The sequence below is a fragment of the Schistocerca gregaria genome, chromosome 2, assembly GCF_023897955.1.
Source record: "Schistocerca gregaria isolate iqSchGreg1 chromosome 2, iqSchGreg1.2, whole genome shotgun sequence".
NCBI classification, from domain to species: domain Eukaryota; kingdom Metazoa; phylum Arthropoda; class Insecta; order Orthoptera; family Acrididae; genus Schistocerca; species Schistocerca gregaria.
Window position 1 is genome coordinate 502,211,680 of NC_064921.1, and position 26,348 is coordinate 502,238,027.

Below are 26,348 nucleotides of genomic sequence, written 5' to 3' on the forward strand. Positions count from 1 at the left end.
GAGACACTTAAAGTAGTAAAGGAATTTTGCTAGTTGGGGAGCTAAATATCTGATGAAGGTCGAAGTATGGAGGATATATAACGTAGACTGGCAATGGCAAGGAAAGCGTTTCTGAAGAAGAGAATTTTGTTAACATAGAGTATAGATTTAAGTGTCAATGTCGTTTCTGGAAGTATTTGAGTGGAGTGTAGCCATGTATGGAAGTGAAACGTGGACGATAAATAGTGTAGACAAGAAGAGAATAGAAGCTTTCGAAATGTGGTGCTACAGAAGAATGCTGAAGATTAAATGGGTAGATCACATAACTAATGAGGAGGTATTGAACAGAATTGGGGAGAGGAGGAGTTTGTTGTGGCACAACTTGACTAGAAGAAGAGATCGGTTGGTAGGACATGTTCTGAGGCATCAAGAGATCTCCAATTTAGTATTGGAGGGCAGCGTTGAGGGTAAAAATCGTAGAGGGAGGCCAAGAGATGAATGCAGTAAGCAGATTCAGAAGGCTGTAGGTTGCAGTAGGTACTGGGAGATGAAGATGCTTGCACAGGTTAGAGTAGAACGGAGAACTGCATCAAACCAGTCTCAGGACTGAAGACCACAACAACAAACAACAAGTTAAGTATACCTTCATATCCATTTTGTAATAAAGTGAACTGATATTTTATGTGTTACATGCAAAATGGAGTGAGCGACACTGCAGTCGCATGTGTAACTTTGAGGCTGTTGTAGCGGCGAGTGTATTTTGCTACGGCACAACAGCCTAGAAGTTGCACGTGCGACTACAGTGCCGCTCACACCATTCCATATGTAATCAGCAGCCAATCGTAAGAATCGCTTACGACGACAGTATCGTAGTAGAGATGCGACAACGTGAGATTAGAACAGTTATTCCGAGCTTTACATCAGTGGAATAATGGCACTCACATGTGTTCTGTAATGAAGTGCTAAATGTTATATGCGTCAGCAACAGTAACAGTTTCAGTTCATTTTTGTGCACACGACATATTTACAAAGTTAAGTATCTACCACGTACAAGTTTAAGTAAGTTACTAATAATTTATATGCATGTTCTTCCTGAAGCAGGCCTGCTACAATACGCCACGTACTATACCAGCCTGAAGAGTACGTACGAGGGGTGATCAATAAGTAATGGAACACATTTTTTTCTGAAAGAAGGTTTTATTCAGGATACCAGTACATCGTATAATTCCCACATCTTTTGGCAACAAAACCCAATTTTTCAACATAATCTCTGTTCAATACCATGGCCTTACGGGACCTTACTGATATCAATCTACTGGTCGGTGTCGGATACAAAGCAATCTAGCGGTCGGTGTCGGATACAAAACCTTGTTGCATCAATAACCTCCCCATCATCCACGTACTGCTTCCCGCAGAGTGGATCCTTCAATGGGATAAACATACGGTTTTTCGTTGCTCTTTATGATATTCTGGTAGGCAAATACAAATGGTTCAAATGGCTTTGAGCACTATGGGACTTAACATCTGAGAACATCAGTCCCCTAGATCTTAGAACTATTTAAAACCTAAGTACCTAACGACATTACACACATCCGTGCCCCCAGGCCCATATATTTGTGAGTAACCGAATTGGTGTCAGCACTACCAACAGAGACTTCCAGTTGAGCAGCGAGATGACTGATTGTGATCTGACGATCGGTTCGAATGAGAGTGTCCGCACGTTCCAATATTGCAGGTGTCAAAACTGTGTGAGGCCTGTCGGCAAGCAGAAGATCAGAGAGATTTGCGTGACCATGTTGCGATGATGAGAGATGGGCTGCCCAACGACTCGCTGTGCTTTCATTCACTACCAGGTCTCCGTAGGTATTCTGCAAGGGGCTATGATTACCTGCTATGCTCTGATTTTCCGCCAAAAGAAGCGTAGTGACCACTGTCTGCTTGGAGAACACCTTCATTACAGCCGTCATTTTGAAGGCTATTTGTAGCGCCCGAACCTACCGGGACTTCATGAAACTCTAGGGGCCGAAGCACGATTATTCCACGATGCCCCGCAATCATCTCCGCATTTTTTCAACCGAACTTGGCCCCTCATATATGACGACACACTGATCTAAGTTGTCGTGTTCCCCCGACAGAAGGCACCACTATCACTTGTTGAAGAACAAAGAAAATCGCGCCATGTTTAAACTTGTCCATTATTTCGTTAACTGCGTTGTGTTTACCAATCGTTGTAAGAGCAAGTTCATGCCACTTGCACGGGTTAACCGCGCGTTAAATATGTCGTGTGTCAGCGACCAACGAACTTTAGATCCGGGCGGCCGAATGTGGGTCAGTCACACCAGAGCGCAGCTTGTTTGCTTTTCCTCGATAACGCGCCGCCTGCGGGAGGCGCAGCTCGCCTGGGGCGTTCCCCGCAGGCGCAGACAGGGCACCGGGACCGTTACCCTCAGGCGCTGCTCTCTGTTGATAAGGCGTCTACTACTTGTTCCTTAAACTACCAAACCAAACTATTTAAGTTAAGGTTCATTGATGTCCTTATGAGACTTTTTTTTTACCGGCCCGGAACTAATCGAAAGTTTGTACAGCGACATGGACAATGCAGGTTTCAAAGACACAAATGTGATTACACAACACTGTATCTTGTAAACTTCAACTTACACACAGAAACTAAGTGTTTATCTTAGGAATAGCTCTAAGTTGCCGATTCATGTAGATGGAGATAATGGTTCAAATGGCTCTGAGCACTATGAGACTTAACATCTGAGGTCATCAGTCCCCTAGAACTCAGAACTACTTAAACCTAACTAACCTAAGGACAACACACACATCCTTGCCCGAGGCAGGAGTCGAACCCGCGAGCGTAGCGATCACGCGGTTCCAGACTGTAGCGCCTAGAACCGCACGGCCACAACGGCTGTCTGATGGTGATAATGGTCTCTCACTCTTTCTTTATCCACTGTGTATAGAGTCGAGATGACGATAACACAGCAACAAGTGGTTTTTGGCATTCTCCGTTTCAACAGATGCAGTTTACTTAACAGTTTTCTCGAGAGTATGGCGCAGCAACTTTTACATCTCAGATCATTCGACGATGGCACCAGCAGTTTCAAGACATTGGTCGTTTATTTAAGGGTCGGTCGCACTCGATGGTTCAAGACGTTGAGTTTGGCACGCAGTCCACAGAAGTCGCCTCGTCGTACCGAAGCTAGTGATTCCTCACAAGACCAGCGTGTTTTGTAGCTAAGTCTATGTTTCAGACAATACAATATTCCACAAACTTCCTGTAAATTAAAACTATGTGCTGGATCGAGACTCTAACTCGGGACAAGCCTTTCGCAGACACGTGCTCTACAAACTGAGCTATCCAAGCACGATGCACGATCCGTCCTCACAGCTTCACTTCAGCCAGTACCTCATTTCCTACCTTCCCAACTTCATAGAAGTTCTCCTGCAAAACTTCACCATTCCTGGAAGAAAGGATGTTGTGGAGACATAGCTTAGCCACAAACTGGGCGATGTTTCCAGAACGAAATTTTCACTCTGCAGCGGAGTGAGAGCTGACGTAAAAGATACTGGCAGATTAAACCTTTGACTCGAACTCGGAATCTGGAAACATCCTCTAAGCTTTAAGTGTCGCAGTAGAGCTTCCGTAAAGATTGCAATGTAGGAGCCGAGGTGCTGGTGGGAATGAAGCTGCGACCTGGTCGTGAGTCGTGCTCGAGTAGGCCAGTTGGTATAGCACTTGCCTGCGCAAGTTAACAGATCCAAAATTCGAGTCTCGGTCCAGAACAGAGTTTTAATGTGCCAGGAAGTTTCATTTAATTCTGGAATTCAGTACTGAGTTGCTACAACCCCATCGTTAACGTGATCAACAACAACGTTTAGAGCTCTGGTAATTCTTTTAGGCCGTAGAGATGGAAGATAACAATATCCTTTATCGTTTAGCGTTGAGTGATGAAACTGTTTTCCATTTAAGTGAAAGATAATACATCTACAACACAAGACGTGCGGGAACGCAGCAGCGCCATATTATGGCCTAGCACGTGAGAGTCTCTCCAAAACTTCATACACCTCTCGAGAAAAGATGGGCCATACTTTTATTACAGAAAAGACAGATACAAGGATCAAGTAATTGGATAAGGTGGAGAGCTGCCTTTTCCTAAAGTCCTTAGAGTAAGCCGAAAATTTAAATTTTCAACAAGACGGAGTACTGCACGGGCATCTCCGTGTACGAACAGTGAGCCACTGAACTGTCCCAACGATGCATCGACCGTAAGGGGTGCTCAGATCTCGCACTGCATCACTGCCGACCAACATCGCCTGATCTCACAGTACGTGACGCTTTTTCCTGTGAGTTTTTCAGACTCCCTCTATTTGCTTGGTGGCCTTTCATCAACTTTGAGTGAACTTAGATATCGATCTGCAACAGCAGCGAACTCAGTAACATCGCACGTGATCAAAACTAACGTGATCAAAAATACACTATGTAATCAAAAGTATCCGGACACCGCCAAAAACATACGTATTTCATATTACGTGCATTTTACTGGCGCCTACTGCCAGATACTCCATATCAACGACCTCAGTAGTCATTAGACGTCGTGAGAGAGCAGAATGGGGCCCTCCGCGGAACTCAAGTACTTCGAAGGTAGTCAGGTGATGGGGTGTCACTTGTGTCATACGTCTGTACGCGAGATTTACACACTCCTAAACTCCCTAGGACCACTGTTTCCGATGTGATAGTGAAGTATTAACGTGAAGGGACACGTACATCACAAGAGCGTACAGGCCGACCTCGTCTGTTGACTGACAGAAACCGCCGACAGTTGAAGAGGTTCGTAATGTGTAATAGGCAGACATCTATCCACACCATCACGCAGGAATTCCAAACTGCATCTGGATCCACTGCAGTTAGGCGAGAGTTGAGAAAACTTGGATTTCATAGTCGATCGGCTGCTCATAAGCCACACATCAAGTCGATAAATGCCAAAAAACACCTCGCTTGGTATAAGGAGCGTAAACATTGGACGATTGAAAACGTTGTGTGGAGTGAATACTTACGGTACACAACGTGGTGACCAGATGGCAGGGTGTGGATATGGCGAATGCCCGGTTAACTTCATCTGCCAGCGTGTGTAGTGCCAACACTAAAATTCCGAGGCGGTGGTGTTACGGTGTGGTAGTCTTTTTCATGGAGGGGCTTACACCCCTTGTTGTTTTGCGTGGCACTACCACAGCACAGGCCTAAATTGATGTTTTAAGCACTTTCTTGCTTCCCGCAGTTGAAAATCAATTCAGGGATGGCGATTACAACTTTCAACACGATCGAGAATCTGTAATGCACGGCCTTTGGCGGAGTGGTTGCACGACACTAACATTCTTGTGATGTACTGGCCTGCACAGAGTCCTGACCTGTATCCTATAGCATACATTTGGGATGTTTTAGAACGCCGATTTCGTGCCAGGCCTCACCGACCGACATCGATAACTCTCCTCAGTGTAACGCTCCGTGAAGAATGGGCTGCCATTCCCCAAGAAACTTTTCAGCACCTGATTGAACATATGCCTGCGAGAGTGGAAGCTGTCATCAAGGCTAAAGGTGGGCCAACACCATATTGCATTCCAGCATTACCGATGGAGGGCGCCACGAACTTGTAAGTCATTTTCAGCCAGTTGTCCGGATACTTTTGATCACATAGTGTATATGAGACGAGTTCGACTGACATCTCGATTTTCATCCTAAATCTGATTCTGAAAAGCACCGCAAAACTATGTACATGCATGCAATAAACAGGAAGTAGTTGCAATCCCTTCAGTAAGTTAAAATTTACTCCAAGTTTCAATCTTGATTAAGATATCTATAGGTCTTCAGGAATCCCCGTTCTCCATTCTTCCTTAATAGTTCCAGTTTATTCCGGATTCGCTGATGCGTTGCCATCATCAAGTCGAATGTTGACGCAGGAGGCAAGTGTTAAATAAACTAAATTCAGTTGCTATTGGTCTCTAAATACTGCATTCACTAATGCGCAGTATCAGAAATAACACACTGTATTCAATACTATCACGAAAATAAAAAGTAAATAACTGTAGGTGAGACACTTTAAAACTTACCTTTTGTTTTTTAGGCCATGATGTTGTCACAGCAATCTTTTTTTCAATTTACTTTTTTTATATGCAGTGACTGATTTTTTCCCACCCTTCCCCAATTCGAATTTGTATTGCATCTCTAATGACATTGTCGTCGACGGTAAGTTACACCTGTATCTTCATTTTTTACCATTACTGGCCATCAGTCAACCGAAACAGATGTGTATAACGCGCTACAGGATAATTCGAAGAATACACCCTATCACACTAGCCTTACTGCATATTCGTAATTAAACCCTGGTAAGCCTAAATCAAAATGCCCAGGCAGGCAAATTAATATATATTCTCCCAAATACAAGTACTGTTTGTCTCAACCACTGTGTCACCTCATTTACACTGATTCATAGGTGATTCCATGAAGAGAATTCAACAAGAACATAAGACTGAAACTTGAATTTAATCTAAAATGAGTTCGTGTATGTGTAAGATAGCTTGTGGCAATGATCTCAACCTAAACTGACGCACTCATCGTATTTGTTTTTCGAAGCGTACTGGAAGACTGTTAATGGAAGACTGTGTTATAGGTTGAAAATTCATCTGATCCGCTTTACGATCAATATAAAATTTTTCCGGTGTTACCAGCAAGAACATCAGCCTGTAAATAAGGTAATGGATCATGAAAACTATTCTTTTGAGTGTGGCCTTATACCGATGTGAAACTTGAACGATGGGAAAACAGAAATAGGTGCCCATGGGATCGGGTACTACAGAAAGATGGTGATCAGCTGAAGAGGTAGAGTTACCAATGAAGACGTGCTGAGAAGAATACAGGAACCCAGATCTCTCTGAGGCATGTGTAAACAAGAAGAGGTGGACTTGTGCGATATATTTGAAAAGACAATAACAACATTCACAAGATAGCAGGAGCAGATACTGAGACCATGAATCGCCAGGGACGACTGAGGCTGTCATCCATACAGCAAATTATGAGGGAAATGGGATGCACTAAGTACGCGCGAATGAAGACAAAGTCAGTAAGATGAGTGGAATGGCAAACCAACCTCAGGGTTGTCCACTAAAGAAAGAGGTAAACTCTAACAGAAAATACCTGCTTAAATTTTCTTGTTGGTGGTCAAGGTCACCAGCGGCATTAACAGCTCCTGCAAAATGTTACGTCGGGCACAAATTTCTGACGCTGCACCTACGAGACAATATCATAACGCTGTTATGGTTAGCGTCCCATTGCATATCGAACATGGATCAGACGAAACAGCAAACCATAAAAGATTACCATTTAACACACATATTAGTCGTACTGCTCGCCCTTTTGCGCAATATTTAGCCTTACAGTGCTATTCGGAGCAAGTGGGTACCACAAGCGGACCCAAAAAAAATCTTCACTTCTACATTTGCACTCCGCCTGCTGCAGCCGAGGAGGGGCTAAAGGTGAGCAAATACGCTTACGTTACGCAACCAGCAGCAGGAACGAGAATGAACAACTCTTCAGGCGTATAAACGACCCTCTCGTGGTACGTGAGAAAAAAAGATAACCTAATAAGAAGAAGTAGGTACTTAAATTACAAAAATTTGTAACTGTTTCGTCTGATCTAGTGAAGCTGTGTAGTCATTAAGTCACTGAACTTGTATTCAAGAATAACGCTGCTCAAATCTACTCCCAGACATAATTGCTTCAAAGAGAGATACGGCAGATGTCTTATCCTTTATTTGTCTCGTTCGGGCTTCTCATCGTTAGAAACCTCGATGTCGACGGCAGTCGTAAGTTCCTTATTTCCTGACGGTGTTTCCCTACTGTATTTTAATCTGCCAAATTAAAAATAAAAGTCCATTAGGATTTGACATCTAATCAAAGACGAAAATTTCAGAGGTGAAGGATTGGAAGCAATATCTACAGTGTTCTGTTTAAAAAAAATCATGCCAGTATTCGTTGAGGACAGGGAATACAAAAAGAGGCGCTCTAAATGGCTTTTCTTTTTATTTTGTTCGTCTTTGTTCTCTTCATTTGGTCTAGCCGGTCGTCACATGACACCCCTTCCAGTTGAGAGCTGAATACTTCACCCAGGCCTTTTTCTTTTATTGCAGAAGGGAACCAGCACTCTGACCGAACACATTGAGCTATACAGCGCCGGCAGCGATCGACTATCCATACGGGTCATCGGTATGCATGCGACAGCATGTGTACCTAACACGCTCCAAAATGCTGCCCACAAAAAAGGGATTTTTCCGATGCTCGTACCTCGGGTTCTATTAAAAACAAAACGGTAGCGTCAACTGTTTTTGATAGCCTTTGGACTAGGAACCTTTTATATACCCAACAGAACGAACGTCCTAGTGTCACTATGTTACAGTACAGTATGAATATTATACACTTCCTGCTGCTTAGGCAAATGCAGAAAACCGCTAGTCCTTTTTGCATTTGACGTGATCTATAGTGAGCTTGCTGGGACTTATGAAGGCACCATTAATTCACTTGGTGGTTCCTCGGAAAACTCCACAAAAAGGGTTTTTACTCTATTTTCGCTGTCACCAGCGGAACTAAAACCAGCCGAGGATTCCAAGACGGCTATACATGGAAAAGGCTCAATTTTTTACAATATATATCTCAGACGCCGATCTCGAACATCCTTGACAATTTTCTTTTCCGTTTCCAGGATACAGAGCTTCTAAGTTACGCTATTTATACACGTAAAACCTGGATGAGGCGAAATCTGAATTATAAATAACCGCATAAAAGTATTTAAAATTTAATGTTGTATTACCTAGGTATTTATCTAGAAGACCCACCTCCCCGTTTCCAAAATCCGTTATCAAGAAACTCTCTAAAAACTCCTTTTTTGAGTACCAAAACCCAGCCGCAGATTCTCGAGACTGCTATGCACAGCAAATGACTGTAATTTTTACAGTGTATTCCTAAGATCTCGACCTCTAACAGTCTCGAATGTTTTCTTCGTATCTGTATCCATTTTTGAGATACACAGGTTCAAATTTACCCGGCATGTACATGGAAAGAGCGCACGTAAAATCCGGAGTGAGGCGAAAACTTAGGTTATAACGTGACGTAGCACGGAGGAATATGCTTTGTGATGATTTCATTATCATGTGGGAACTGTATGTTGTAGTACTGAAGCAAGTTAAATTCCGGTCTGAAGTGCAAAATAGTTTTGATTTAAAACTTCCTGGCAGATTAAAACTGTGTGCCCGATCGAGACTCGAACTCGGGACATTTGCCTTTCGCGGGCAAGTGCTCTACCATCTGAGCTACCGAAGCACGTCTCACAGCCGCTACTCACAGCTTTACCTCTGCCAGTAACAGTGCAGTGACAGAACAGTGCTGGGAAAAGAGTGAAGGAGACAGTACCAGGTGGAGGGGGAGGATATAGAGAAAAAGAGAGTGGAAGTGGGTAAGAACCAGGGATAATGAGAGACAGAGTATATGACAATGACGATGAGGAAGAGAGAGATAGTGACAGTGAGAAGAGATAGCAGCAGTAGGGAAGAAGGATAAGACAGTAGCAGTAAGAGAGAGCAAGAGGGAGACAATAACCAATAACAGCGAGAGGAGACTGTAGTTGTAGGACAGAACGAAGGAGACTGCGGCTCTGACACAGCAGACAGAATGAGCAAGTAGGAGTGTCTGGGTATGACCGACTTACACTGGCGGACTAGTGGGTGTGAGTGAATTACAGTTAGGAGGACTTGTAGAAGTTTGAGGTGAGCTGCATGTCAAAAGGGCGCCAATTTTTGGAAAAATATTTAAAAGTCCTGAAGAAAGTAGAATGAGGTAGCTGGTATCCCACTTTTGAATCAGAGTATTTTAAATAAACAGGAACATATTCTCTTTGTTTGTGCGCCGATAGGAGCATTTTCCATTGGTTAAAATCTCGTTTTCTTTTAATTCAGTTATGGCTGCGCAGACATTTTCAAGTGCTTGCTATAAACTATCATACGGGAATATTTGAGTCACACTCAATACGTCCATCTAGTCAACCCAAATATATCCGTATGAGCGGTTATTTTAATATTAAACAATAAGACACTGTGTAGTGGAGAATTCAATAAATGTATATTTTAACCTAATCAACATATCCAGCGAGGCAGACTGTTGTCATTCAGAAAACTTGTTTTGAATGTAAACCCGATTGCAAGTAACGTATTATTTATCAGTCACAGTCACAACATTATTTATGCAGCCATAACCGGTTTCCACATCACTGACGTTATCAGATTGTATTTACTCCAACTTTGCTATCATGTAACCTGTCCTGAGATGTCATCCTCAACGTAAAATCACAAAGTGGCTCTGATAATACAGCGAACAAAAAACTATCTGATGTCAGATACGCAGAACAGGCTACAGCTGTCTACATAACAATGTTATTTTGACTAATGGACGAAAATATTAAACGGCTATTCAGAATCCTTGTTGCTCTGTCAATCTGTGGCATAGACAACCATTCACAAAATCCCACCGAGAGCAGTCTCTGGGTGGAGAAATAACTGAAGCATACACAGTTTATTCTTGTTCAGTACAGTGGGGTATAAAGTTGTAAAACATTACATGAAAAAAAGTGTTAATGTTTATCTTATTATAATAGAATACAATGTAACAAAAACTTAAGTATTTTCATATAATTTGAAGAATGTCTATCTAGATTTTCCTCACTGCAGTAGGAGCAGTTCGCTTTTAAATTGTACAATATTTCCAACATGGCGTATAATAAGCTCTGAAGTATTGTTAAAAACTCTTTTAGATATAGTTTTACTCCCGGTTTTACACTGATGTTCTATAACGTTTTTGCTACCATTCTGAGTATTCTGAAACTTATTAGTTTTTTTCCAATATGTATTCTGAAACTTACTATTGAGCGTAAATACTCAAATGATACTGGTTTCCTCATTTCTAAATCACCTCAGCTGTAACAGTCTGCCTCCATAACTGAAAAGTCATTGAATGTGACTGCCACATGGTGGGCCGAAGTTCGCTTCCATGTAATTTTTAGGATTACTGTTTTATGGGATGACGACAATGAAGAAGATTTCTGATCGGCAAGTGCAGGCCCCAGATTGTAAAGAATCAGATGCGTGTCAGAGCAGTGTGCTAACCACATGCCAGTTCATTTTGATTTTCAGATGATGCCATATGCAGATGATCGACAGAGACTGCTCAACGTATGGGACCTATACAAGGCCTAGTTTTGTTTTATGGCTCTGACCGTGTGTACAACAAATGTAACTGAACTTAGTTGCTTCAGTGAATCTGGCGTTGGTTTCCCATCCGAGCTTGTTATTTATGTTTACACTTAAAGACAGAATACTATCTTCCCCTTGGGTTTCGTTGTTTTAACCTTTTCACACCCCCCAGTTACACTTTTAATCGAAATTTATAAATTTTCGCATTTTCATAACAAAAATATTCATAGAATGACACATTACTGGGTTAGAAATTTTTATTTTTACACTTCCCCCCCAAAAAAACAAAGATACAGTCGTGTGTGCCAGGACAATCTTGCATAATTCAGTCATTTCTTGCGGTGATGTTCATGAAGGTAGTTACAGTGTTTCTTGACAAACAAGGTAAGTATTACACTTCACACATCTTGCTCTTCTCCTCTTCTTGCAGTTACATTGTCTGTAGCAATGAACGGAGTGGAAATCATTAACAGTAAGACAGGGCAGATACCCGCGTGATGTCTTACCATCATATGATGCATTTGCTAGTTGATATATTTTGTTTAGTGGATCTTCATCAGATCAACTTAGTGTTCTTCACCAAAGTATGAAGAAATGATCGCTTCTCCATTACGCTAGAATTTCCTTATCAATAAACCCTAAAAATAAAAAACACCTAAGGCACATTACAAAAATTTGTAAAGGTAGTGGTAACATGATATACAGGGTGTTACAAAAAGGTACGGCCAAACTTTCAGGAAACATTACTCACACACAAAGAAAGAAAATATGTTATGTGGACATGTGTCCGGAAACGCTTACTTTCCATGTTAGACCTCATTTTATTACTTCTCTTTAAATCACATTAAAGATGGAATGGAAACGCACAGCAACAGAACGTACCAGCGTGACTTCAAACACTTTGTTACAGGAAATGTTCAAAATGTCCTCCGTTAGCGAGGATACATGCATCCATCCACTCCCCGTCGCATGGAATCCCTGATGCGCTGATGCAGCCCTGGAGAATGGCGTATTGTATCACAGCCGTCCACAATACGAGCACGAAGAGTCTCTACATTTGTTACCGGGGTTGGGTAGACAAGAGCTTTCAAATGCCCCATAAATTAAAGTCAAAAGGGTTGAGCTCAGGAGAGCGTGGAGGTCATGGAATTGGTCCGCCTCTGCCAATCCATCGGTCACCGAATCTGTTGTTGAGAAGCGTGCGAACACTTCGACTGAAATGTGCAGGAGTCGCGCATGAACCACATGTTGTGTCGTACTTGTAAAGGCACATGTTCTAGCAGCACAGGTAGAGTATCCCTTATGAAATCATGGCGGTGAATCGAGCAAGTACAGTACCTACTGCCGAAACTAAAATGAGCTCTAACATGGAAACTAAGCGTTTCCGGACACATGTCCACATAACATCTTTTTTTTGTATGTGTGTGAGGAATGTTTCTTGAAAGTTTGGACGTACCTTTTTGTAACACCCTGTATGTTGTGAAGAGTGGCCGTCAACTCTAAATCATGAAAAGTTTAAGCCCACCGAAACAAAACTGCAGCGACACAGAAACTTGTATAGTTATGCTTATTCAAAAACAGAAATAGGTAAACAAGGAGAATATGGCGCAGCGGTCGGCAACGCCCAAATATAACAAGTGTCTGGCGCAATTGTTAGATCGGTTACTGCTGCTTCTATGCCAGGTTACCAAGATTGAAGTGACTTTGGTGTTACAATCGGCGCACGAGCGATGGGAAATAGCATCTCCGACGTAGCGACGAAGTGGGGATTTTCCCATACGACCATTTCACGAGTGTACGGTGAATATCAGGAATCCGGTAAAACATCAAATCTCCGACATCGCTACGGCCGGAAAAGATCCTGCAAGAACGGGATCAACGACAACTGAAGAGAATCGTTCAACGCGACAGAAGTATAACCCTTCTGCAGACTGCTGCTGATTTCAATGCTAGGTCATCAGTAAGTGTCAGCGTGCGAACCATTAAACGAAACATCATCAATATGGGCTTTCGGAGCCGACGAACCATTCATGTACCCTTGATGATTGTATGACACAGAGCTTTATCCTTCGGCTGGGACTGACAACACCGACATTGGACGTCTGATGGATGGAATCATGTTGCCTGGTCGGACGAGTCTCGTTTCAAATTGTATCGAGCGGATGGTCGTGTACGGGTATGGAGGCAACCTCATGAATCCATGGACCCTGCATGTCAGCAGGGGACTGTTCAAGCTGGTGGAGACTCTGTAATGGTGTGAGGCGTTTGCCGTTGGAGTGATATGGAACCCTTGATACACCTAGATACGACTCTGGCAGGTGGCACGAACGTAAGCTGTCTGATTACCTGTGTCCACTCACGTTCATTGTGCATTCCGCGGGGTTTGGGCAATTCCAGCAGGACAACGCGACACCCCACACGTCCATAATTGCCACATAGTGGCTCTAAGAACTTTATTCTGAGTTTAAACACTTGCGCTGGCTTCCAAACTCCCCAGTCACGAACCTTATTGGGCATATTTGGAATGCCTTGCAACGTACTGTTCAGAAGAGATCTGAAGGCCCTCGTATCATTACGAATTTACGGATATCCATGTTGGTTTCATGGCGTCAATTCCCTCCAGCGCTACTTCAGACATTAGTCGAGTCCACGTCACATCGTGTTGCGCCACTTTTGCGTGCTCGCAGGGACCCTACGCGATGTTAGGCAGGTGTACCAGCTTCTTTGGCTCTTCATTGTAGTACAAAAAGGAATCCATTAAAGGGAGATCATACGATAAATCGCACAAATATAAAGGCTGTCAGTTCAACTAAATACCTAGGAAATATAATTGCGATGGACTTAAGTTGGAACGATCGTACAGATATTGTTGAGGAGAGGAGGAACCAAAGACTGAATTTTACTGGCAGAAGATATAGAATATGCACCGAATCCACTAAAAAGTCTGCCTACATTACGCTTGTCCGTCCTCTGCTAGAGTATTGCTACCGATAGAGGTACTCAGGGTACCCTCCGCCACACACCGTCAGGTGGCTTGCGGAGTATGGATGTAGATGTAGATGTAGATGTAGGTGTGGCATCGTTACGAGATAGGAATGACGGTGAACATCGAAAAAGTTCAAAGGAGTGTAGCTCGTTTCGTACTATTGTGAAACAAGGGAGAGAGTGTCACGGATATGATACGCGAGGTGATGTGGAGATCGTTAAAACAGAGGACGTATTCGTTGCCGCGATATCTTTTCACGAAATGTCAATCACCGACTTTCTCTCCGAATGCAAAACGATTTTGTTGACGCCCATCTGCATGGGGAGCCATTATCATCACAATAAGATATAACAGTCAGAGCTCGCACGGAAAAGTTTAAGTGTTCGTATTCCCGAGAGCTGTTCGGGAGTGGAACGCTCGGAAAATGGCGTGAAAGTGGTTCGATGAACCCTCTGCCAGGCACATAAGTGTGAACGACAGCGTAGCCGTGTGGATGTGGACGTACTTGAAAACGATTTCAGACTTGAACAATGTTCTAGAATTCGCCATATTATAGTTTCGTTTGCGATTTCTTTGGGCAGATGCATCACACTGTCTCATTCGACTACCCCAAAACAAATTTTACGTGACCGTCCCATTTTGTATCGCTTTTTAGTCTTATCCATAAGTACTTGTGCGACGTGACGCACTTAGGACGTTCACTACCATTGTTGTAATGAGATACTATACGGTTCTTTCTCATTGTTAAATACATTGTATTTTACGAGAGTTGTCCAGAAAGTAAGTTCTGATCGGTCGCGAAATGGAAAGCACTGTGAAAACCGGTAAAGCTTTGAACAGATGTGGTGGGCAGTGTCTCTAGTATGTCCGTCGATCGTGTCGCGTCATGTCGCGTCGCTCTTTTCAGTTTTGAGTCAACAGTGAGATGCGTAGGGAATAGCGTAGCCCGCCAAGTATGAGGGCCTGGTTAGAGATTTCGCCTGTGTAATGCAGCCCACATAACACAACTGTCGAGCAGTTCCTTCTTCGTGCCAATTCTCGGCCGCACACTGCAGGGGCAATGAAGACGCTCCTGCAGTGTTTCCGATTAGAAGTGTTTGATCACCCACAATACAGTGCGTAGTTGGCTCCCCCTGAGTCTCTTATCTGATTACTAGAACCGCTGGCTATATAGAGACACTTTTCCCAAAGACAACGAGGCTGCAGACCGGTGCAGATAACTGGCCGAAAGCACAGGCGGCTGCTTTCTATGACGAGGATATTGGAAAGTTGATACTACACTACGACAAAACTCGAAGTTGGAGCGGAAGTTGTGTAGAGAAGTAGGTGGAAGGTGTACCTAACTGTTGCAAATAAAACGTTTCTGGTTTTTACTGTGGTTTCGATTTCGCAATCGATCGGAACTTACTTTCTGGACAACCCTCGTATTTATCGCCATTTAAGGAGAGTTATTATTCAATACACCAAGTTTAGATATTGTCCAAGTTATTTTGGAATTCCTTACTATCTTCTAAAGGCGATACTTTTCCTGTACACAACTTCATCATCAACGAACTGTTTCTGGAACATTCGCTGTCCAATATAACGTACTGGGCTTTAAGAGGGACCTTTAATAAGTAGTGCCACCCGTTTTTTCTCGATCAATTTCGGTTAAAAAAACTGTTGTGGGACATCGTGGAATATTCTCGCTTCAACCCCTATAGTTTCATAAAGTTCCGATATGTGGGGGCGCTACACGTAGCCTTCAAAATTGTAGCGGAGCTGCAGAGAACTGTCATTGAGTTTCCTTTGGAGGAAAACCAGAGCATCGCAGATATTTGTAAGCTCTTGCAGAATGTCGACGGAGACCTGGCAGTGTACAAAAGCTCGGTGAATCATTGGGCAAGGGGTCTGCCATCATCGCAATAAGGTCGCACAAACCTGTCTGATCTACCGTGTGCCGGCCGGCCGCACACAGCTGTGACTATTGCAATGTTGGAACGTGCGGACAAACTTATTTGAAATTAGAGTTATATATTAATACCTTCAGCTGCTGACGGGCGTTGATATATATCAACGGGGACAGGTGAAAATGTGTGCCCCGACCGGGACTCGAACCCGGGCTCTCCTGCTTACATGACAGACGCTCTATCCATCTTTTCTTTCTTTCTTTTCGTTGGACTCATTTTTTTTTTTTTTTTTTTTTTTTTTTTTTTTTGCAGAGGGTAGCTAACCGTCTGACTGAACTCGCTGAGCTACCGTGCCGTCATCCATCTGAGCCACCGACACCGAGAGCACAGAGGATAGTGCGACTACAGGGACTATCTCGCGCACGACTCTCGCGAGACCCAAATTCTCACTTTGTATGTCCACACACTACATTCGTAGTGTCCCACCCCAACACACTCATTACTCGTGGAAGACATTCTTACCAAGTCACGTAAGAGTTCGGTTAGTATGTGAGCGTCTGCACAGAAGAGGAAACGTCATAGCCGGTATCGCAAAAACTATATACTTGTATGGAGATGTCCGAAAGAACAGACACCATTTCCATATAAACTTATTTGAGGTGATCGACGGAACACAATGAAATACCTCGCTGCTCAGCTGGACGTTTCTGTTGATGCTGCTGACACACTGCTCCACCAGTTGGGGTACCCGAAGTATGTGCCCGTTGAATTCCTCGCCGCCTAACAGACCATAAAGAGCAACGAAGGGCCATATGTGCCGAATTGCTTGTGCGTTACAAGGCTGATCTTGGCAATTTTTTGTCGAACATCGTTATAAGCCATGAGACAAGGGTTCATCACTTCGAACCGGAAACGAAGCATCAGTCGTTGGAGTGGTACCACACCATCTCTCTTCCGAAGAAAAAGTTTTTCGGTCGCAGGTTCGAATCCTGCCTCGGGCATGGATATGTGTGATGTCCTTAGGATAGGTTTAAGTAGTTTTAAGTTCTAGGGGACTGATGACCACAGCTGTTAAGTCCCATAGTGCTCGGAGCCATTTGAACCATTTGAAGAAAAAGTTCAGAGCTACACACTCAGCAGGTAAAGTTGTGGCGACTGTCTTCCGGGACGCTTAAGAGGCGCCTTCAACGTGTTAGTCGGCCGCAAAACTGCGATTGAATGTCTTCTTCTCCATGAAACCGCAAGGCCTCCACACATGTCTACGCAACCGAGAGTAGATCACAAAACTTCTGTTCTTCCTCATCCACCCTACAGTTCACATCTCGCACCTTCCGATTTACATCTGCCTGGCCCAATGAAGGATGCAAGCCCGCGGGAAGCAGTGCGTGGATGATGGGGAAACTACTGATGCAGCAAGACGTTGACTCCGAGCCGACCAGTAGAGTGGTACCACACGGGCATTCAGGCTCTCTCAGTGGTGTTACGTAAGGCCGTCGCAATGAATAGAGATCATGATGAAAAATAGAATTCTGTAACCAAAGCCTGCCGGTGTGGAGGAGCGGTTCTAGGCGCTACAGTCTGGAGCCGCGCGACAGCTACAGTCGCAGGTTCGATTCCTGCCTCGGGCATTGCTGTGTGTGATGTCCTTAGGTTAGTTAGGTTTAAGTAGTTCTAAGTTCTAGGCGATTGATGACCTCAAAAGTTAAGTCGCATAGTGCTCAGAGCCATTTGAACCATTTTTTCTGTAGCCAAAAGAATGAGAATAATTTGGTGTATTGTAATCCTTAATAAAACCAATCAGCTTTCAGTAGAAAATATGTTGCATTAGTTATTGAATGGCCCTCATATTAGGCAAATACTACTCCAGCTGTCTGTCTTGGTGATCTAGTGGTAAGGTGCGAGTTAGTAACGTCGCGGGACATAATCCCAGGCACATATTGCAATTTTTCAGTCTGCCTCTACGCTAGCCTTCACCTGTCAACCATGCGAAGATAAGCCAGGAGCATCTGCTTCGGATTCCACGCTAAACTGCAGATCTCATTTCCCCAGTGAGATTACTGGGATAATTTAACGGAGCCTAAGCCTAATTGAAAAAAAATACGTCGGGTGAACAGACGGAGGAACATTATTATAGAGGGTCTCCCACCTGGTCATGCCATACGAACTTAGTTTCTATTCCTCCAGCCATTCACGTATTTGAGAAGGCACTCTGTATGATCATATCTTGATTAATAGCTAGTCTACGATGTGCGACAATGCCGCATGCCTTAGGAAACCTAGAAAGACGAAATCTATCTGTTCAACTGCGTATACATTTTACTCTATATCGTTTGTGGACGAAGCTAGCTGTGTTTCACATGAGCGTTTTTTTCTGAATCCTTGCTGTTTCTCTGATAGATGCTGGTTTTCTTACAGGAACGTCTTAATTAGAGTTGTGAAACTACCGTAGGCTCTCGTAGACTACAACAAGTGTGGACTACAGCAGTTTTCCTAGTCGTTTTGGTCAGTTAAGGTCGTTGTATGTGTTGCATACCTATAGGGCGTCACTTCAAACCGATCGCTTTCTTTAGCCGGCCGCGGTGGTCGTGCGGTTCTGGCGCTGCAGTCCGGAAGCGCGGGGCTGCTACGGTCGCAGGTTCGAATCCTGCCTCGGGCATGGGTGTGTGTGATGTCCTTAGGTTAGTTAGGTTTAAGTAGTTCTAAGTTCCAGGGGACTTACGACCTAAGATGTTGAGTCCCATAGTGCTCAGAGCCATTTTTGATCGCTTTCTTTACGTATGCTGATCCGTGTCTTACTGTATTCCTCTAAAAACCGGAAGCAACGAACCATCTAAAAACTGAATGAGGACATATAAAACATCCAGGTAACCAAAAGAACGCTATTGTTTTACATCGCTATCCTCCTGTGTGTTACCTAATAATAAAAAGAATTAATGGAAAAACTAAAATTGTCTAATTCAGGTTTTACTGGAAAATCGTTGAATTGTAACATAAAATATAGGGATATTGTAGTAAAAATAAAGAAAACAATACAGATTTGTCACATACCGCTAGAAAATACAATTTTCTCAACAAAATGGTAAAATTAAAAAAGAAACGCAATACAAAAATATACAAAATATTGCTTCAATACTTCTTTGAACTTACATAAAATATGTTTGTGTTAATTTATAAACAGCTTTGGCAGTTATAAACGTAAGGTTCCGTGGCCATTGTCAAAGCCAATAAAATTTCTTACGGTCTGTGACGGCATTGTCAATCAGTAAAACTACCAACGTTTCAATCACTGTTATCAGTAAACAAAAACATCCTGAAGACAGTCACTTGCAACAGTGACCGAAACGTCGGTAGTTTTATATATTGATAATGCGGTCACAAACCCAAAGAAAAATTTATTGACAGCTTTAGCAATTATCATTAATAACAGGAAGCTATTGCGTTTGATCATGCTGAAGAAGGTTCTATTGAGTACAAAATAGCGATAAGTATTATATGTAATTATCCATATTTTTTGTAAATTTCTCCTATTCCATCTTTGCGACTGGTATTGAAATCAGTGTAAGATTTTAGACAAAAATACAGTCTTGGTTGTGGAGGTTTTTATTTTCAAAAATCAATGACGCCTTTCGCTTGTAGTAGGCATCTTTAGAGTTTCGAAACTGCTCACGGCGCACGCCATCTATTTTACCGGTTTGTTTGCATCATTCTATGGACGGGGTATGTCGTGAACAATTTCAATAATCTGAAGATGCCAACCGTAAGCGAAACACGTCATCGAAATTTTAAAATGAAAACCAAGACTATTTTTATCCGTATTTTTTAAAGTTTGGGCATATAAATTGTACTTGCACCAGAAGTAATTGCTTTGGTTACATGAAAGATCAGAAGTTACACGGTCGACTAATTGTTATTACTTATAAAGTGCAATTTATAGCCGGCCGGAGTGGCCGAGCGGTTCTAGGTGCTACAGTTTGGGACCGTGCGACCGCTAAGGTCGCAGGTTCGAATCCTGATTCGGGCATGGATGTGTGTGATGTCCTTAGGTTAGTTAGGTTTAAGTAGTTCTAAGTTCTAGAGGACTGATGACCTCAGAAATTGAGTCCCATAGTGCTCAGAGACATTTGAACCATTTTTGCAATTTATATTCTGTAGGGATATAAAATACACAGTGGACTGACAGTGAATGTGGTTCTAGTCATGAGCAAACCAAACAAATAAACAAAAAAACAGAGGGAAGTCGTCGGCTTTCATTTTCTTCCTTACACGTTCATTTACGTTTCTTTACGTACCAATTCTACCAATACTACTGGTAATCTTATCAATTTACTACGTCACTTACGTAGTGCACGAATAATACCCAATTGTAGTTTTGGTAGATAGCAACTCTAATCATAACGTTTTGGCTTAGGATATGGTTTAGTATCCTGCAACAGATGGACGTTAGGGATGTTGGGCTATAATTTTGTGCATCGAATCTATAAATATTAAAGTTTCATCTGGCAACAGAGCAGACAGAAAGTCATTAACACATGTAAAACAACGAAGGATCCAAAATAGAATCCTGTGAAACATCTAATAGCACTCATATCACATCCGCAACCCCTTCCGCTACCTCTGAAGTGGGAGTGATGATGAGAGCGCAATAAAAGGTAAATAACTGATTCGCAGATGTTGCGATCTTGGCTTGTCATCACGGCAGGCCGCCCCCACAGCAGGGGGTGGGAACATGGGGTGACCCCTTGGCGGTAGCAGCGGCTGCTCCGGCGGCGCATCCCGGCTGTGTACACGGCGCGCTGTGTATGTACCGCGGCGTTGTATGCGTGCCGTGATAAGTTTATCTAAGTGAGATTGTGATGCTGGTAACCTTAACAGTTTTAGACTCAGTCGCGTCGCGCTGCCGTGTGGTTAAGGAGCTCAGCCCGTTGGAAGCGGCGATGTGGTGGGTGGTGGCCGGCGGGAACCCCGGCCGACTGCGGCCCAGCTGGCCCAGCCACGGCCCACGGCGGCCCCGGGGGCGGCGAGGCCGCTTCTGACCACACCCGCCGACTCGGCTCTTCTCAGAATTGCCGCACGTAAGCAAGCAGCTATGCGTTTTTACTCAGCCCGCAATGTCTCCCCTTACGTTATAGAACATGCTTCACTACCTGCTACCTAGAGTGTCAAACATGTCCTCAAAAATGGTACAAATGGCTCTGAGCACTATGGGACTTAACATCTGAGGTCATCAGTCCCCTAGAACTTAGAACTAATTAAACCTAACTAACCTGAGGACATCACACACATCCATACCCGAGGCAGGATTCGAACCTGCGACCGTAGCGGTCGTGCGGTTACAGGCTGAAGCGCCTAGAACCGCATGGCCACTGCGGCCGGCAAACATGTCCTCAATTGATGCAAAATCTCCGGGGCGTGGGCAATTGCAGAAGTTAATCCGAGGGCGGGCCAGATTCTAAAACTACCGTTTTCTTTCTAACTGATTCGATGATTTTTGGCATATATAAGAACTAAATTTGGCAGAAGTCAAACAAAACATAACGAATCTCAGTCGGTTGATAGATAAGTTTTCAATGTTTTTAGGTGGATTGGTTTGATTCCTAGATGGTAACCATATGTCACTATCATACGCTATGTACATATTTTTATATTATTAATATTAATACTCTGCTTTCATTCAAACACCTGAAATGAAGTCCTACTTACGATTAAGCCCAAATTATTTAACGTTTAATTAACAGCATATCGACGACGTCTCGTGTGCTCATTTTTAACAAACTGCGTAAGTGACCGTTAATACTGACATCAGCATTATCCTTTTCTCACTTTTGTGACCTTTTATGCCCACTCCCGATCCTAATGCGTTACGTAAAGAAACATTTCTGTAGACTTTCCTGTATCCACAGCTCCAGATTTGCACCTGGTGGTCAAAGTCTGTACTAAATTTTTTTCGAGCGTAAATCAGTTCCGCTTTACCGCATTAGAATATCTACCAAGATTTACTGTCGTGTGATAGAGTCCACATTGGACCTGTTTGAGTAGTAACACTTTACTTATATCCATCTTATACTGGTAATGTTATGTAGTCAATGGAAATTAAAAATCTGAAATAGAAAAAATCACAACTATTGAAAAAATCCCACTGTATAGCAGCAAAATTAATAAGGAAAAAGTATCAAATTAATACACCACAAAGTGGAGAAACGGAAATAAATTTTTAAAAACCACAGTATTTCCCACAGCGTTCGGCAATGTTAAATCTGCCATTTACTAGAATGGCAAGCAGCAACTGCAAGAAATGCGCGGGAATTTTGTAATAAAAATTAAGTCGATGCTATCAGTTCCAGAAGGGGGCAATTCTTGTCCCTCTAGCCTCCTTTGCGATAGCCTAAGTTCCGAGGCCTGCTGTTTACCGTCGCTGGTTTTTACCGGTGTGGTCCTACGTTTGATTTCCAGTGATCACCTCGAATTTTTATGTGGAAGAAATGCCTGCACAGAGCAACTCTTCGTGAAACGGACTGAGGCACTGATTCATTTTAACTTGAGATTGAATTTCATACTACAGTCAACCTATGTCATTCTAGTTTTCCAAGTACTAGGAAGAGCCAGTATGGTGCTACCACTAGTGGTCAACTCATTCGCATTCCAATATAAGGGAAATATTTATTATAGGTTAGAAAAGTCATCTTCGAACAAAAATAGATAAATGCCACATCTTCCAGGTTTTAATAAATTTAATAATTTCAATAAATATAACATGAACTAACCTCGAAACAACGAACCCAACAAATTTTTCCACATATAGTAGGCATACAAGGCACACTGCGTGTCCACTGGGATGAAACAGCTATACAGCCGTTGAAATTCTTAGTAACACCTAAGGCACGTGCGATATCAATTCGCTGAATAAACTTTTTCCAGTTCATTTTATTTTTATAATCAGTAATACACGGTCATCTGATATGTGGATCAATAAGAGTCTCGACTAATGGAGTAATACAGATATTTATCAGTATTTCTATGTGATATTTACTTTTGGCAGTATCCTGTATACAGGATAACGTCAAAATTATGCCATGATACAGTTCTTTCGATAAAATATAGCTCTTTTCGTAATTGTTACTGTCAACCAGTCGTTGCGTCTCATGACTTCCTGTATACACCACTTTCAGTGAGAATTAATGTGATTCAAGAAGCATCGCGAAGTTAAGATCAATCTTAAGAGCCGCCATTACTTTAATTTTAACACTATGTAACATTTTACTACTTATTACTTTGTCGTGTACTGATAACGTACGTTGAAATGCAATCATGTCAAGCTGAAGGCCAGTGCTGTAGTAGATTTGTATTAATAGCTGCAGAAACCTTCTGAACTCTAAACTCCTAAACCAGTGCCCTTAGAGATGAATAGATATAGCATATATACCAAATGTAAAAGGGAGTGCCCAATATAGTTTAAACAGAAAAGGAATGAATTAGGAGTGAATGTTCTTGCAATTTTGAATGTCTGCCTTCCGTTTAGTTTTGTGGATGTCTTCACAGTTGGAATTCGAGCGGAAGATGAATTTCGCAGTACTTATTGATAAACGCTAATAATATTTATAAAAGCTACGTTCATTGATTTCTGGATATATTTGCAACTGAAATATTTTACGCTTGCTTGCAACACACTGATTTTCCAATTTGTAGCTGATGTAAGCTACAGTAATGTTGTTTCGAGCGTTTTCTTCTTACTCGGAGAGACTTGGAACTTGTTGACATCTTGAGGTTTTTGGATATCGTTTGAGTCCCAAAGACCTGTTCGGTCGGAATTTAGCGCAACTAGCTTTAGGGTATAGTTTCGTTACCTTCTCAAGTATATTTTTTTACGAATAAAGCTGCAATGAATTTTCATCACGTAAAGTTAATTCTCCATAGTTTCTTGCATCGACTTACAAAAATAGTCATACAAATTTATCAAATTATTCGTCGTGAAGTACAATGAAATCATAATGTCAAATCAACAGTAAGTTAATAGGTCCAATGTTAATTTAAAGAGACAAAAGCAAACTTCGAACTTACATCCAACTAATCATAATTCAGCAAGAATTTTTCAAATCGAGGAATGCCAACAGGTCAACAATACTCATGTTAATGGGCGATTATGAATAATGAAATACATTGCATGTCAACTGTTAATAGCTATATTAATTCCTCTACGTGTCGCCGAAGATATCAGTATTCAACGCAACCACCTTCTACTGAATATACGTTATCCATTTCGGCCGCTGAACACTACAACTGTAATGAAAGATTTAAAATAATCATAAAGCTACTCGACGCAGTTTCTACTACGTCATTCGCCATTCCATCTCGTACCGAACTTTTGGAACACACGTTTTAAGTAATTAAGAAGAATACAAACCCTCATGGCAAATTATTCCTGTGTTTATAACATTGTTAGTCATATTAACAGCACTTTAAGATACTTATTATCATTATCTCCAATTTTTTGTCGGCATTTGCTTATTTGTTGAGAATCTGTCTACAACAGCTACTAGATAAAAACAAGCTATTCCGCTGCTGATTTGAGTAATGCCTCGTCACAGAGAAAGTGCAAAAAGTAAGGCACAAGACATGAAACAGCGTGACGCAGCGTACCGCATGTCGGCAGAAGGTCGGTCGTGAGCACGGCGCAGGCCAGATGCAGCTGGGCGTCGCTTACCGGTGTCGCTCCAGCGCCGCCGGCACGTGTGGACGTCGCGGCGGCGGCAGGTCGTGTGCGTCTGTGTGTGTGCGCCGCGTCTCCCCTCCCCTCCGACGCCTCTACCCTCCCCCCACCCCCACAAGTCCCCAGCCCACCTCCCCACCTCTCTCCTGTCACTCAAAGGCCCGGCGGAGCCATCTTGGCTGCCTCACGCCCACCTGGCGGTCTCCTTTAATAAGCTGCGCCGGCCTGCCATGTGACTCACTCTCGGCGTCAAATTATCGGCGTCATAATCTAAAGGGCTGCCACTGGCGAACCGGACTTTATTTACGGCAGTACTTAATACGCACTTTCCTCATTTTACGTTCTCCAAGACACACACAAGTTCTCCCTCCTCTTCTGTAAGTAACATGTCCCGTTCACTGAGAATGTACATGTACTTCATTATGTGAGGCAGGCTGCAACTACAAATGTGAGACGCCATTGGAAGTATTCCTTTCGTGCATCCTCGGATTTCTCGTGGCGTCATAGTGGCGAGCAGAATCTACGTATTCTTAGCGATGTGTGGACAAATTAGCAGAGCACCACTTCGCTGATTTACGTTGTGTAGCAGCCCTTTTTCTGTTTTCGCTTTTTCGTCTAATAGGTGAAAGTTTGATTTTCTTTTTTACACATTTACTGTCATTGAAGAGTTTTACTTTTATTTAATTGGGGTTGGGTTGATTTCGGGGGAAGAGACCAAAATGCGAGGTCATCGGTCTCATCAGATTAGGCAAGGATGATGAAGGAAGTCGGCCGTGCCCTTTCAAAGGAACCATCCCGGCATTTGCCTGAAGCGATTTATGGAAATCACGGAAAACCTAAATCAGGATGGCCGGACGCAGGATTGAACCGTCGTCCTCCCGAATGCGAGTCCAGTGTGCTAACCACTGTTTTATTTAATATTGCCCCGGCTGAGTATCAGTTTGATTACCTTTAAAACCCAATGTTAAACGTGGGTCACTACACGTATAGTCTTCCCAACTCAGAGAAAAAATCTTTAGTAGCTTTACTACCTATGTTTACAGACGACGGTACTTTAACCTTTCGTTCAATTGTTTTAAATACGAATCTCTAATTTGTCCTTGGCGTAGATCACTTAACCTTAACGTTTATTAATCTAAGTTAAATTAATGTTCAAGACTTGTATTTGGTTTCAAATTAACAACGTCAGTTTATTGAGAAGAATTATTAATAAATAGGTTCACTCATACGATCTCATTCAAAGAAGTTCTTTAATTAGATGTCTAAGAAGGATTCCTTCTAGCATCAGAGATGTTAGATAATATCCTGTCACTTTCTGTAAATAAGTTATTTCTATTTAATATCCGCAAACTGTCATTAACTATGATGACTAGTCGCTTGAAGTTAAAGTTTCCCACTATCACAATTCTAAGTCCGAATCCGGTTAAAATTCTTAATTCAGTAAAGCGTTTAAATATTCACACGAATTGACATTAAAGCCAAAGAGATTACTATT

General features: G+C 42.6%; 1 protein-coding gene and 1 long non-coding RNA gene across 3 annotated transcripts in view; one reads left to right on the top strand and one right to left on the bottom strand.

Moving 5' to 3' along the window:
- LOC126328451 (box A-binding factor-like) overlaps window positions 1-24,921 on the bottom strand; it is a 219,331-nt gene extending 194,410 nt beyond the window's left edge. The window contains exon 1 of one of the 2 annotated variants that reach the window (XM_049996036.1): window positions 24,848-24,921. The gene's annotated coding sequence lies outside the window, so the exon portion shown is untranslated. Of the gene's footprint in view, window positions 1-24,783 lie in introns of both variants that reach the window. The other variant, XM_049996038.1, reaches the window with a different exon arrangement.
- LOC126328522 (uncharacterized) overlaps window positions 21,030-26,348 on the top strand; it is an 86,425-nt gene continuing 81,106 nt past the window's right edge. The window contains exon 1 of the long non-coding RNA XR_007561921.1: window positions 21,030-21,221. This is a non-coding gene — a long non-coding RNA (uncharacterized LOC126328522). The remainder of the gene's footprint in view (window positions 21,222-26,348) is intronic.